The following is a 13,258-nucleotide window of genomic DNA, read 5'->3' on the forward strand; positions in this document are numbered from 1 at the left end:
TGCTACAGTTCATGGGGTCACAAAGAGTCAGACACAATTTAGTGGCTGACAACAAACAATGGCTTAGAATAGCATCATTCTAGTGTACCCACAGCAGAGGAAAGAACTCAGGTTTTCATATTTGTGTTAAGGAAAACTGTCAGTAGGAGATACTGCGTTTTATTTTTTTTTCCAAAGCTGATGGTGGCACATCAAGTGTCTTTCACTAATAAACTGAGACAAGTTCCCAGAGGGACCAGTCCTGGGCTTTCAAGGGATGTTGGTCAGTGGGTGCTACTTCCTTCTGTCCTGACACTCAAGGCCTTGGCTGTCCGTGATTGTTGCTGTTTTGATGCTGGCGAAACAAAAAGGCTTACTTATTGAATCACATGTCGAGATCATGTCGAGATCCAGCATTTTTATTTTATGTGCAAATCAGGCCTGCCACCACTGACTTGAGCAATCAGTCAGTAATGTTTCTAACACCCTAGCCTCAATTCCAGTGACGTTCATCTTCACATTAACCACACACTAGTGTTGCCACTCTAAATCTCATCATCACCAAAAAGCCGTATAGTGTGGTGGAAAGAGCACAGGCTATAGAGTCACGGTCGTGGATTCTGCCACGTCTCTCTCTGGAACTCCAGGCTCTAGTCTCTTCATCTGCAGAGCCAAGGTGAAGCTACCTGCTTTAGCTGGGTGACCACAAGTCTTAAGAAAGAGGAAATCTAGTACGACTCATCAATACAAAGACAAAAAGTGGCCAAAGGGTCTGAAACGGCATTTCTCCAAGAAAATATACAGATGGCCAATAAGAACATGGAAAGATGCTTGACGTTAGTTACTGAGAGGCAGAGTCATAAAGGAGATAGCACACCCATAGAATGGCTATAATAAACAAGATAGTAAGATGAAATAGATAACTAATGAGGACCTACTGTATAGCACAGGGAACTCAGTACTCTGTGATGGCCTTTATGGGAAAAGAATCTTTAAAAGGGTGGATATATGTATACATACAGCTGATTCACTTTGCTATACAGCAGAAACTTAACATTGTAAATGATACTCCAGTTAATCAAACAGCGAGATAGGTTCTGGCAAGGGTGTGGAGGAACTGCAGGTTTCATGCATTGCTGGTGGGATTCTAGAACGGTGCTGTCACTTAGGAAGGCCGTCTAACAGTTCCTCAAAAGTGGAGGGAACAGGAGAGGAGGGATAAATTAGGAGTTTGGGATTAACTTATGCACAGTACTAAATGTAAAATAGATAGCCAACAAGGACCTACTGTAGAGCACAGAGAACTCTAATCAATATCTTGTAATAACCTATATGGGAAAATAATTTGAAAAAGAATATATATACGTATATATATATAACTGAGTCTGTGCTGTCCACCTGATACTAACATTGTGAATCAACTGTCTTCAATAAAAGAAAGTTAAACACAGTTATCATGTGATCCTGCACTTTGACTCCTTAGGTATACACCCAAGATAAAGTATCCATCCACAAAAATTGTACAAAAATGTTCAAAGCAGCATTATTCATAGTAGCTAAAAAGTAAAAGCAACCCATGTCAATTGTAATCAACTGTTCTGTTTTTTGGCTTCAGTTGACTTCCTATGAATTTCTCGCCATTGTCTTTCAGACTGCAGGATGTATTTAATACCATTCATTCCTTCATTCGGCATTTCATTTTTAGGTGCTTTGTCCTAGAAATTCTGCTGGATCTTAAGTTTGTAGAGAACACAAAAACAGTGTGCTCCAAAGGTTGGTGGGAAGGTGAGCACTGTGGGTGCAGAGGACAGGAGGCAGAGAAAGTGGCTCAAATGAGGTAATGTTTGAGCCGAATCAGCGGTGATTTTGGAGGCAGAGAACTGGATATTTCAGATGGAAAAACAACAAGAGCAAAGGCAGGAAGAATGGAAAGTTTGGGGAAGTGTGATATGGGAGACAGGCATAGAACATAGGGCATAAGACATGGTATGAAATTTCATTTGATACAATAATATAAATCTGTTACATATTTTAAAATCTTCTGCAATAATTGGAAACATTTGGTTTTGCTTAAAAATGGCGGGGGGAGACCCAATAACCAAAATCAGAAATAGTGATACCAATTCATGCTTGAAGAAAGAATTTGAAAAGCAAACTCACTTTCTTAAAAATTAGAAGTGAGAAGTAAGGATGATGCAATAATAAATATATGAAACATTCATTTCTTTGAGGGTAAGGTACAGTCCAGTGTTCTCGCCTAGAGAATCCCATGGACAGAGGAGCCTGGTGGGCTGCTGTCCATGGGGTCACACAGAGTCGGACACGACTGAAGCGCCTTAATAAGCAAGCAAGGTACAGTCAGTATCAGGCTTTACTGCAGTATCTACAGCAACCAAGCAAACGATTGTCTTTAGATCTTCAGAAAAAACTTATCTGCTTTGTCTTTTAAAGTTTCTCTTTTAGCTCTTAACTTAGGAATAAATCACTTTAAAAAATTTATTGAAATACAGTTGATTTATAATGTGTTAACTTCTACCATACAGCAAAATGATTCACATATATACATATATTATTTTTTAAATATTCTTTGTGGTTTATCAGAATATTGAATATAGTTCCCTGTGCTATATATACAGTTGTTTAGTTGCTAAGTCACATCCATCTCTTTGTGACCCCATGGACTGTAGCCTACTCGGCTACAGCGATTCATACCATGGAGTTCTCCTGGCATGAACACTGGAGTGGGTTGCCATTTCCCTCTCGATAAATCACTTTTTACCCGTGAAATTTATGTGATTTTGCCCAACAGAAAATAGCTCTGGCTATGTTATTTTTGGTTCAGTCTCATGATTCCCACTGCTCTCCACCCACACCACACTAGGTTGGCTACCAAGATTCACCCTTAATATTCGCAACATAGCAGACGGTCCTGTCACCACTCACTGCACACAAGAACAGAAGGAAATCAATGGCTATAGCCCTGATCCAGGAGAGGAATTCAAGGCCAGGTTTCAAGGGAAACATTAGGACTGGAGAGGAAGGGGCAGGTCTGAGGACCATTCAGGAGTAGAAAGGACATCATTTCTTTGTGATGGAGAAGGTGTAAGTGTTAGAAAAGAGTTAAGGGTAGTTCTTTTTTTGTTTGTCTAGCTGCATGCGAGATCTTAGTTCCCTGACCAGGGATCAAACCCAGGCACCCTGCAGTGGAAGCACAGAGTCCTAACCACTGGACCGCCAGGGAGTCCAGAGAGTAGTTCTCTAACTCCAAAGTTTACGGCTTGGGGCACCATGCATATGTGACACTATTAAGTGAGATTTAGCATATATGAGAAGTAGGAGTTTTCCAGGAGACTTGAGAAAAGGGATATGGAGGTTCAAAGAGAAGTTAGGATTAAAGACAGAGATGGAGAATTATTAGCATATAAGGAAATTACTGAAGTCTTATATCTAAACCATGGATGCAGATGAAATCAGAGGTGGGAAGCATAGAGAATAAGAGAAGGAGGCCAAAGACGGGAAACCTTAACGGTTAGTTAGAGGAGATAGCTGAGGAAAGGAATGGTCCGAATAACAAGAAAACAGTGTTCTGGAAACCTAGGGAAATGAGAACTTCTAGAAGTGAGAGGTTGGCAGGATTGTCAAAGGCTGCAGAAAAATAAGGTGAATTAGAATTGAGATATTGGATTTGGCAAGTTAGTAGCAGGTGGATTTAAAGCAATTCCAGGGCACTTCTGTGGTGGTCCAATGGCTAAGACTCCGAGCTGCCAATGCAGGGGACATGGGTTCAATCCCTAGTCAGGGAATAGATCCCACATGCCACAACTAAAGATCCTGCATGCTGTGACTAAGACCTAGCACAGCCAAATTAGATTAAGCCATCCCGATGAAGTGGAGACAGGAGTCAACCCATATTCAGCTCAGGAGTGAGACAAGGAAGCTGTGAAACAGCTTTAGAGATGAGAAAACCAAGGAATGGAGTGTGACGGTTTCAGGTTGGGGACAATGTGCCCACGTGTAGAGGCTGAAAGGAACAAGCTGGAGGACGGTGTTGAAGGTAGAGGGGTGGAGGGCAAGAGGGTGTTTGTGGAGGAAGGCACTGCTGCAGGGTAGGAGCTGGTGCTGACGGAGGCAATCAGAGCAGAGAAGTGGGTGGACTGTTAGAGCGTGGCTGCCTAATTCCCATATAGGAAATAAAATCAAAGCCCTCCACCGAGAGTGAGAAGGGGCATGCATGTGACCGGGAGCTTGAGAAGTGGGAAACTACTTGGGGAGACAAGAAGGAGGGAGGAGAGGCGAGCGATAGAATTCTTAGCGGTAGGTCTTTTTTCTTTTAAAGGTTTTTCTTTTCTTGATGTGGACCATTTTAAAAGTCTTCACTGAATTTGTGGCAGTATTGCTGCTGTTTTATGCTTTGGTTTTTGTCTGCAAGGCATGTGGGGTCTTAGCTCCCAGACCAGGGATCGAACTCACATCCCCTGCATTGGAAGGAGAAGCCTTAGCCATTGGACCACCGGGAAAGTCCCTAGGTCTTTTTGAAGGCTGTTGAGCTGAGTTGACAGTCAATAGGAAAATGCCTCAGATGACAGCTAGTCAGTCAGCTTCCCTCTCCCTTTCATGCCGCCCCACCCTCACCCTTGTCCAGCTTCCCAAGGATAAGGGCACAGAGCCCCCAGAGGATCAGACTAGGCAGACCAGCAGAACAGAAGGCAGGTGAGGAGATGGAGCTACAGGGAGGGCTTGGCTGCCAAGCAAAGGGAGAGGCACGGTGAAGAAAGTGTTTGGAAAATGGTTTGGTTTTTTTTTAACCTCTTTTTTAAAAAAATTATTTATTTTTTTAATTGAAGGATAATGGCTTTACAGAATTTTGTTGTTTTCTGTCAAACCTCAACATGAATCAGCCATAGGTACACATATATCCCCTCCCTTTTGAACCTCCCTCCTTTCTTCCTCCCCATCCCACCCCTCTAGGTTGATACAGAGCCCCTGTTTGAGTTTCCTGAGCCATACAGCAAATTCCTGTTGGCTATTTTACATATGGTAATGTAAGTTTCCATACATCTCACCCTCTCCTCCCCTCTTCCCACATCCATAAGTCTATTCGCTATGTCTGTTTCTCCATTGCTAACCTGTAAATAAATTCTTCAGAACCATTTTTCTAGATTCTGTATATATGCATTAGAATACGATATTTATCTTTCTCTTTCTGACTTACTTCACTCTGTACAATAGGTTGTAGGTTCATCCACCTCATCAGAACTGACTCAAATGTGGTCCTTTTTATGGATGAGTGATATTCCAATGTGACTATGTACCACAATGTCTTTATCCATTCATCTGTCGATGGACATCTAGGTTGCTTCCATGTTCTAGCTATTGTAAATAGTGCTGCTATGAACAATGGGATACATGTGTCTTTCTCAATTTTGGTTTCCTCAGTGTATATGCCTAGGAGTGGGATTGCTGGGTCATATGATGGTTTTATTCCTAGTTTTTTGAGGACTCTCTATACCATCTTCCAGAGTGGCTTTATCAATTTACATTCCCACCAACAGTGCAAGAGCATTCCCTTCACTCCACACCTTCTCCAGCATTTATTGTTTGTAGACTTTTTGATGAGGGCCATTCTGACTGGTGTGTGGTGATATCTCTTTGTAGTTTTGATTTGCATTTCTCTGATAATGAGCAATGTTGAGCATCTTTTCATGTGTTTTAGTCATCTGTATGTCGTCTTTGGAGAACTGTCTGTTTAGGCCTTTTTCCCACTTTTTGATTGGGTTGTTCGTTTTTCTGGCATTGAGTTGTATGAGCTGCTTGAATATTTTGGAAATTAATCCTTTGTCAGTTGTTTCATTTGTTATTATTTTCTCCCATTCTGAGGGTTGTCTTTTCACCTTGCCTATAGTTTCCTTTGCTGTGGAAAAGCTTTTAAGTTTAATTAGGTCCCACTTGTTTGCTTTTGTTTTTATTTCTGTTACTCTAGGAGGTGGGTCATAGAGGATCTTGCTTTGATTTATGTCATCGAGTGTTCTGCCTATGTTTTCCTCTAAGAGAAAAAAAAAATTTTAAGTCTCTCTATGAAAACATGGTTTCATGGTTCTGAGCTGTGGAGTCTCCCCCTCCTGCACTGGCTGGTGGCCTAGTCAGCCCTATAAAAGACTGGTGTGGACCCTGCCTGGACTTCTGGAGAATTACTCACCTCCAAGGTAACTGTGCGGTTTACCGTCATAGTGTAGAGATGGTCCCTCATTTAGGACTTGACACACCTTTGTTTTGGAGCTACCAGACAATAAAACTCATGTCTGAAGTGGTGTGTACTGTGTGGAGTAAGATGGTCCCTGAGGTACCCAAGGCCCTTACAACCCTCTGGGCAAGTGACCTCAAGGGTGGCTGTCGGTGCTTCTGTTTGCACATCTTGGCATGTCTTTGCTTCCTGGGCTGCGTGGCCTCTTTATTAAAGCAGCCACTCATTTTTTTAAAAAAATTAACTGTGTGTTGTATTGACCTAGAAACTGACCAGTCAGTGGTGAAGAATATGAGAATGAGAAACAGCCAGTTAACCCTGGAATTTGAGTTACAGAGGCATTTCAAGTTGACAAGCTAAATATTTGTCTGAAATAAGTATTATTTTTATTTTGGACAAATATTTATTGCAAAATAATATGCTTGATACTGTCAGCTTACCTCTACCTACCTACCTACTTACCCATCTATCCATTTTTTAAAATATTTTGAATTATCTATCTAAACATTTTAGATAATTCTGGATTCACATGTGATTGTAAGAAAGAGCAGAGTGATCCTGTGTACATTTTTCTTGGTCTCCCCCTAGTCAGCCACTCCATTTGGACATGGTTAGCCTGCAGTTTTTGCATCCCAATAACTCCAAATTAGACCACAGTGTTGAGCATTGCATTGGTTTTGTGACATTTCCCTCTCCTTTCAGCTCCCAATTGTCTCATATCCACTGAGCACCTTAGTATCTAGCAATGTTCATGCTCATTTTAAATGAGCACAATTTCGATACTGCCATGTTGACTGCTCCAGAGTCTCTTAATTGACCACCTCGTCTTGACATGTGTAAAGTGATAATTAAATATTAAATGACCTATATGTGGAAAGAATTTTTTTAAAGAGTGGCTATATGCATATGTATAGCTTTGCAGTACAGCAAAAACAAGCACAACGTTGTTAATCAACTATACTCCAATAAAAACAAAATATTAGAGGGATCCAGAATCTGGGTGCTGTAATAGCGTTGTCTTGCAGATTGTTAAAAGATTTCCTTTGGCACCAAGCTCAGTGGTAAGTCAAGGTTGAACTGGTCTGTTCAGGGTTCTTTTATTTCGAGCGATTCCCCACCACAGCCCTGCCTCTCCTGTCACTCCCCAGCCCCAGCTAGCACCTGATAAGCTTCTGCAGAAAATAGCTCTACTCCCTTGGGCAAAGAGCTCTGTTCTCTTTCTTGCTTCATGTCAAAACAACAAACTCTATCCCCCTAGAAATAACCTTATAAAACTCTTCTTTCCCTATATATTCCTTGCCAGTGTGCTCAGTCAATCAGTCATGTCCAACCCCATGGATTATAGCCCACCAGGCTTCTCTGTCCATGGGATTTCCCAGGCAAGAATACTGGAGTGGGTTTCCATTTCCTTCTCCAGGGGATCTTTCCAACCCAGAGATCAAACCTGTGTCTCCTACATTGGCAGGCAGATTCTTTACCACAGAGCCACAAGGGAAGCCCTTAGAGGGTAAGATGCCTGGGTAAAGGACAGAATCTTTGTCAAGGCAGAAGAATTTTTCATTAGCTCTAAAGGCTGTAACTTTCTCCAAAGATGGGTCCGTACACTGAACACCCTCCCTGACGGCCCTCCATCACCTTCACCTACGGGATGAATGTAGGGAGATCATGAGAGGCCAGGAAAACAAAACCCAAACCACACCCCCAGACTTGTTTCGCTGTCTTGTTCCAGGTTCCTAAACTGGGCTGGTCTCCTTTCTCCAGAGCTTGGCCAGAGGAGAATGTCCTGTGTCAGTCAGTCCTCGAAAATGGACTTTAAACCAGTCTCTGGAAGGAGATGGGAGGCTCTGCCACTACTGAGGGTCAGACGTGGTTCTCCACCCCACCCTAACCCTTCCCAGTCCCAACAAGTCTCAGCTAACGGAGTTTGCCGCCTGCAGAGGGCGCGGAGAGGGGAGCAGTGTTGCTCTTAGCTTTCCCTCTCCAGGGCCAAGCTAAATTCCGGAGAACCACATACAGTGGGGATTTGTGTTTTCTTTCTTCCATCCCCAGTCTGGGCGGCGGCAGAGCTCAAAGAGCAGTCTGTTCTGGGGAAAAGGCGGCGTCTGCCTCTCTCCCAAGCCAGACCTGATCAAACCCTGAGCAGCCGGTCCTTAGATAACACAGCTGAGAAACCTGAAACCCACAGCTCGCCTGCCTTCCATCAGAGGCCAGCATCGCTGTCTGGAACCGGAGCCGGGCCTCTGAGATGCGGCTGTGATTGAGCGCTAAGCGGCAGGGCTGGGGTTCTTGCTCCAGGGTTCATAGCCCGGACCTGTGAACTTACACAAAGAAGGTTTTCAGAAGGTCTGTCTGGGGCTTGAGCACTTGAGCTGTTTGGTGGCACCCTGCACATGTCCCAGGCTTTGGCATCATTGTTCTTCCCCAGCAAAGCCATAAGGTAGGTTAACAGAGCCAAGCTGAGCACTTGCCTGGGCAGCCCGCAGCATCCCCAGCAGAGGAGCAGATTTAGTGGTGCTTGAGGCAAGAGGAGGAACATCCACACTCCCGTTTTTGCTTCATGAGAGGAAGGCGTCCTTCTACAAATGGACTTTGGAAGAGGCACAAAGGTCTGTACAATCAAAGCTACAGTTTTTCTGGTAGGTAGGTATGGACGTGAGTTGGCCCATAAAGAAGGCTGAGCACTGAAGAACTGATGCTTTCAAATTGTGGTGCTGGGGAAGAACTTTGGTCTCCTTGGTGCTGAGAGTCCCTTGGACAGCAAGGTGATCAAACCAGTCAATCCTAAAGGAAATCAACCCTGAATATTCTTTGGAAGGGCTGATGCTGAAGCTGAAGCTCTAAGACTTTGGTCCCCTGATGCGAAGAACTGACTCACTGGAAAAGACCCTGATGCTGTGAAAGACTGAGGGCCAGAGGAGAAAAGGGAGACAGAGGATGAGATGGTTGGATGGCATCATTGACTCAATGGACATGAGTTTGAGCAAACTCAGGGAGATAGAGAAGGACTGTGAAGCCTTGCGTGTTGCAGTCCATGGGGTCAAAAAGTTTGAAAACTACTTAGCGACTGAATGACAGCAGCCTCCATGAACAGGGAGTAAGAATATTTTCTGTGATTATAGTGTTTACTGAAAGACTTCAAGGCGGGATGCTTCAGAAGCAGTCCAGATGACAGACTGCAAGACAGACGTGGTCAGCGACAAACCCTGTTAGGGAGAAGTGTGAGGTCTGGAGTGGGAGACACACATGGAAGAGTTTATCTTTCCAGGATGAAAGAATACGAGCAGGAAATCCAACTTTGCTCAGAGGCCTGGAGACCTACAACTCATTCAGCAAATGCTGAGAACACCCTCAGCACTGCAGGAGGTGGTGCCAGAGAGCTCAGGCGTGAGAGCAAGCGGACATCTGTGTAGCCCTTCAAGGATTGTGCATTCACCTGTGTGTTTGTGCACATGGGGACCAAGTCTGTGGGATGTGTCCCGAGGGGAGGAAAGGGGGACTGAGAGCTTGCTCAGAGGCACGTGGGGACTTCCGAGATGGCCCTAGTGGTAAAGAATCTGCCTGCCAATGGAGGAGATACAGGTTCAGTCTCTGGGTGGGAAAGATCCCCGGAGGAGGAAATGGCAACCCACTCCAATATTCTTGCCTGGAAAATCCCATGGACAGAGAATCCTGGTGGGCTAGAGTCCACGGGGTCGCAAAGAGTCGGACACGACTGAGTGAGCCTGCGTGTGTCTGGAGCCATGGCTAGCCATGTGCCTTCTAGACACCACACGTGTACTCTGAGCTGTGGGCTGTCACCCTCACGTTCAGTGCAAAGCCTGGCTGTTGTCTGTCAGCAAATAGGAGGCCACAGACAGGAGAGACCATCTCCGCAGAGAAGGTGAAACAGTATCTTTCCACTGCATTTAGCGTCAGAGAGACAGGGGGTGGAGCTTCAGCAAGCGCTAATTTAGCTTCTGTTTCAGCACCAGCTGACCAGCAACCAAGACCACTGTTCACCCTTTCTCTCCTCTTCAGTTTCCCAGCAACCACGCAGACCCAAGTGGAGGGAAATAACTGGCATCACTCAGGTGAAAACCCCATGAGTCAAAGTCCGTTTTTCAACTTGGATAATTGTCTGTTGACTTGCTGGGGAATCCTCTTCCCCGGGGCGCAGACTGCTGGAGGAGCGCCTGTAATCATTTGGAGGCAGTCACAGTGCCAGAAAGGGGAGCCAGGCCCAGCCATCGATGCCAAACAAGCCTGAAAGCGAGTAGCTCTGGTCTGGGTCACGCCTTGCTTTTGAGGGCTGCGTTCACGACTCCAGTTGGAGTCACAAGCTCTCAGTGTGTGAGCTGCCCGGAATCTTTCCCAGCCAGTGAGCTTCGTTCTGGCTCTTTACCACCACGTCTGTGTCCTCTGCAGGTTCCCTCGGCTCATGATGCAGTCTTGCATACATCCTTCTACAGGGATGGTCAATATTTATCTGTTTCCTATTCCAGTGTGCAGAATGACTTAGGACCACAGACGGTGGAGCTAAGGCTTGGAGCTTGAACTGGGCTTATACGATTCTTTCTACCAGCCAGACAGAGGGCTCAACAGCATTAGAAATCAGAAGTGGACAGGAGGAAGCATTCAGTGAGGGTCTCCACCTTCTCCTGGGAGTGGCCTCTGCAGTAGCAAACTCTGCAGAAATATGTGTGAAAGATGGGGACTTCCCTGGTGATCCAGTGGTTAAGACTTTGCCTTCTGATGCAAGGGGTGCAGGTTCAGTTCAGTTCAGTCGCTCAGTTGTGTCCGACTCTTTGCGACCCCATGAATCGCAGCACGCCAGTCCTCCCTGTCCATCACCAACTCCCGGAGTTCACTCAAATTCATGTCCATCGAGTCGGTGATGCCATCCAGCCATCTCATCCTCTGTCGTCCCCTTCTCCTCCTGTCCCCAATCCCTCCCAGCATCAGGGTCTTTTCCAATGACTCAACTCTTCGCATGAGGTGGCCAAAGTATTGGAGTTTCAGCTTTAGCATCCGTCCTTGCAGGGGTGCAGGTTAGGTAGCTAAGATCCCACATGCCTCGAGGCCAAAAAAACAAAACATAAAACAGAAGTAATATTGTAACAAATTAAAAAAAATAGACTTTAAAATGGTCCACATTTAAAAAAAAATTTTTTTTAAGGAAAAAAGAGATTTGTGAAAGATGGACTCCTGGAAGGAAGGGACAAGAAAAAAGATGTCTTTAGCAAAGAGTGGCCCAGGAGGCCTGGATGAGGGTGGGGAGGAGAGGATGAGAAGAAGAATCACGTGGCTGAGTGAGTTACGGATGTGCTGAGGATGAGCTCACAGTTTCCAGGGTGAATACATTTCTCCAGAGGAACTTCCAAGGTAGCAATATGTGCAAAGGGGAAAAAAAAGAAAAGCATTGGGTCTGAAGTTAGCAAACCTGAGTTTGAGTCCCATCTGAGACAGAATTACCTTTATTGCCTTGAGTAAGTTATTTACCATTTCTGAGCCCATTTCCCACGTGCAAAATGGAATCAGAGAAACCTACAGCTTTGAGTACAGATGATTTATGTGAGTTGATTATGGCCCTTGGGGATCGCACTGTTCAGCTCTCTCTCTCGGGAATTCTCTCAAAGGAACTCAGGCCTCTAAGTCTCAGTCTAAGCCACTGGCTTAGTGGTGGCCCAGAGCTCCCCATGGATTTAGCGTTGGAATTTCCAACCAAGGTATCTCCAAGAAATAACATGTGAATAGCAGGGAAGCTCCTAAAATAAAAGTGAGGAGGAGAAGGAGGTCTGTATAGGCATAAAGGAATGGAAGGTCGGGCTGAGAGAGACTATCTGGGTGCAACGGAAAGAAGCCAGAGGCCAAGATCTGGCTTTAGTCCTGATTTCATCACTTATTGGTTGAAATAGCAGTAAGTATGGTATACTATAAGCTCAAACAGGCTGCATTATTATTATTATTCTTTGGCCAAGCCACATAGCCTGTGGGATCTCAGTTCCCCAAACAGGGATCAAACCCAGGTCCAGAGCAGTGAAAGCACAGAGTCCTAAACACTGAACCACCCCAGGTGCTGTATTATAACATAGACATCAGGTTTCAGGAACTTGGAAGGCAGGTTAGTGCTGCGGTTACAGGAGTTAGTATATTCTGACATCCCTGTAGTCTACAATAAGAACTGCTCTGGGACTTCCCTGGTGGTCCAGTGATTAAGAATCCACCTTCCAAAGCAGGGGACAGAGTTTCAGCCCCCAGTTGTGGAACTAAAATCCCACAAAACTGCAGAACAACTGTGCAGCAACTAGAGAAGCCCATGCACTGCAGCGAAGACCCAGCACAGTCAAAATCTAAAAAGTAAATAAAAATGAAAGTAGAGTCTGAAGAGGGAAGCAGAGTCCCAGGGTTTTCCTGGCCACCTCACCCTCCCCACCCTTGTGTCCTCCTCAAGGACACCATTCAAGGTGTAATAACAGAGGCGGAGTGACAAGAGGAGCGCACGATATTGAGAGGTGCAGAAAAGATCAGTCTTTTTCCTTTTCCTTTTTCGCTTTCCAGATTTCTCTGGAATTCACTATTCACTATTTGGACTAGAAATTTGACCTTTAAAGTGTTAGCTTTCTTTTTTGGTGGAATGTTTTTTTCTCCTAAATGGCATGCTCCGTGTTTTATTTCTCTCCTTGTTCCCACATAATAAACACTTCAAGGCTCTGGTTCATTGAAGCAGTTGCATCCGTCTCTCAGGAGGGCCAGACTTTAAGGAGAGAATCATGGGGCTGCCACCAGTTTTCATGACAAAGTCCTGAAAGTGATTCAGCCTAATATCCAGGGTGGTCGCCCCAATGAGAGAGAGACTTCACGTGCAGGGACCCTGGTCACCTCCCTCCTGCCTCGGCCAAGATTCTACACTCTGGGTGCTCCTCTCTTGGTCTTCTGGAGAGAAAGAAGGGGCGGCAAGTGTCCGTATCTGTGGTCTGGACCTTCACAGACACATTCCCCTGAGGCTACTGGTTCAGAATTGGCCTCCAGACTCACCTTTGGCTAAAGAACTACACAGAG

Source organism: Moschus berezovskii, chromosome 6 (genome assembly GCF_049115385.1).
Source record: "Moschus berezovskii isolate FMDL1 chromosome 6, NW_MosBer_1.0, whole genome shotgun sequence".
Classification (NCBI taxonomy): Eukaryota; Metazoa; Chordata; class Mammalia; order Artiodactyla; family Moschidae; genus Moschus; species Moschus berezovskii.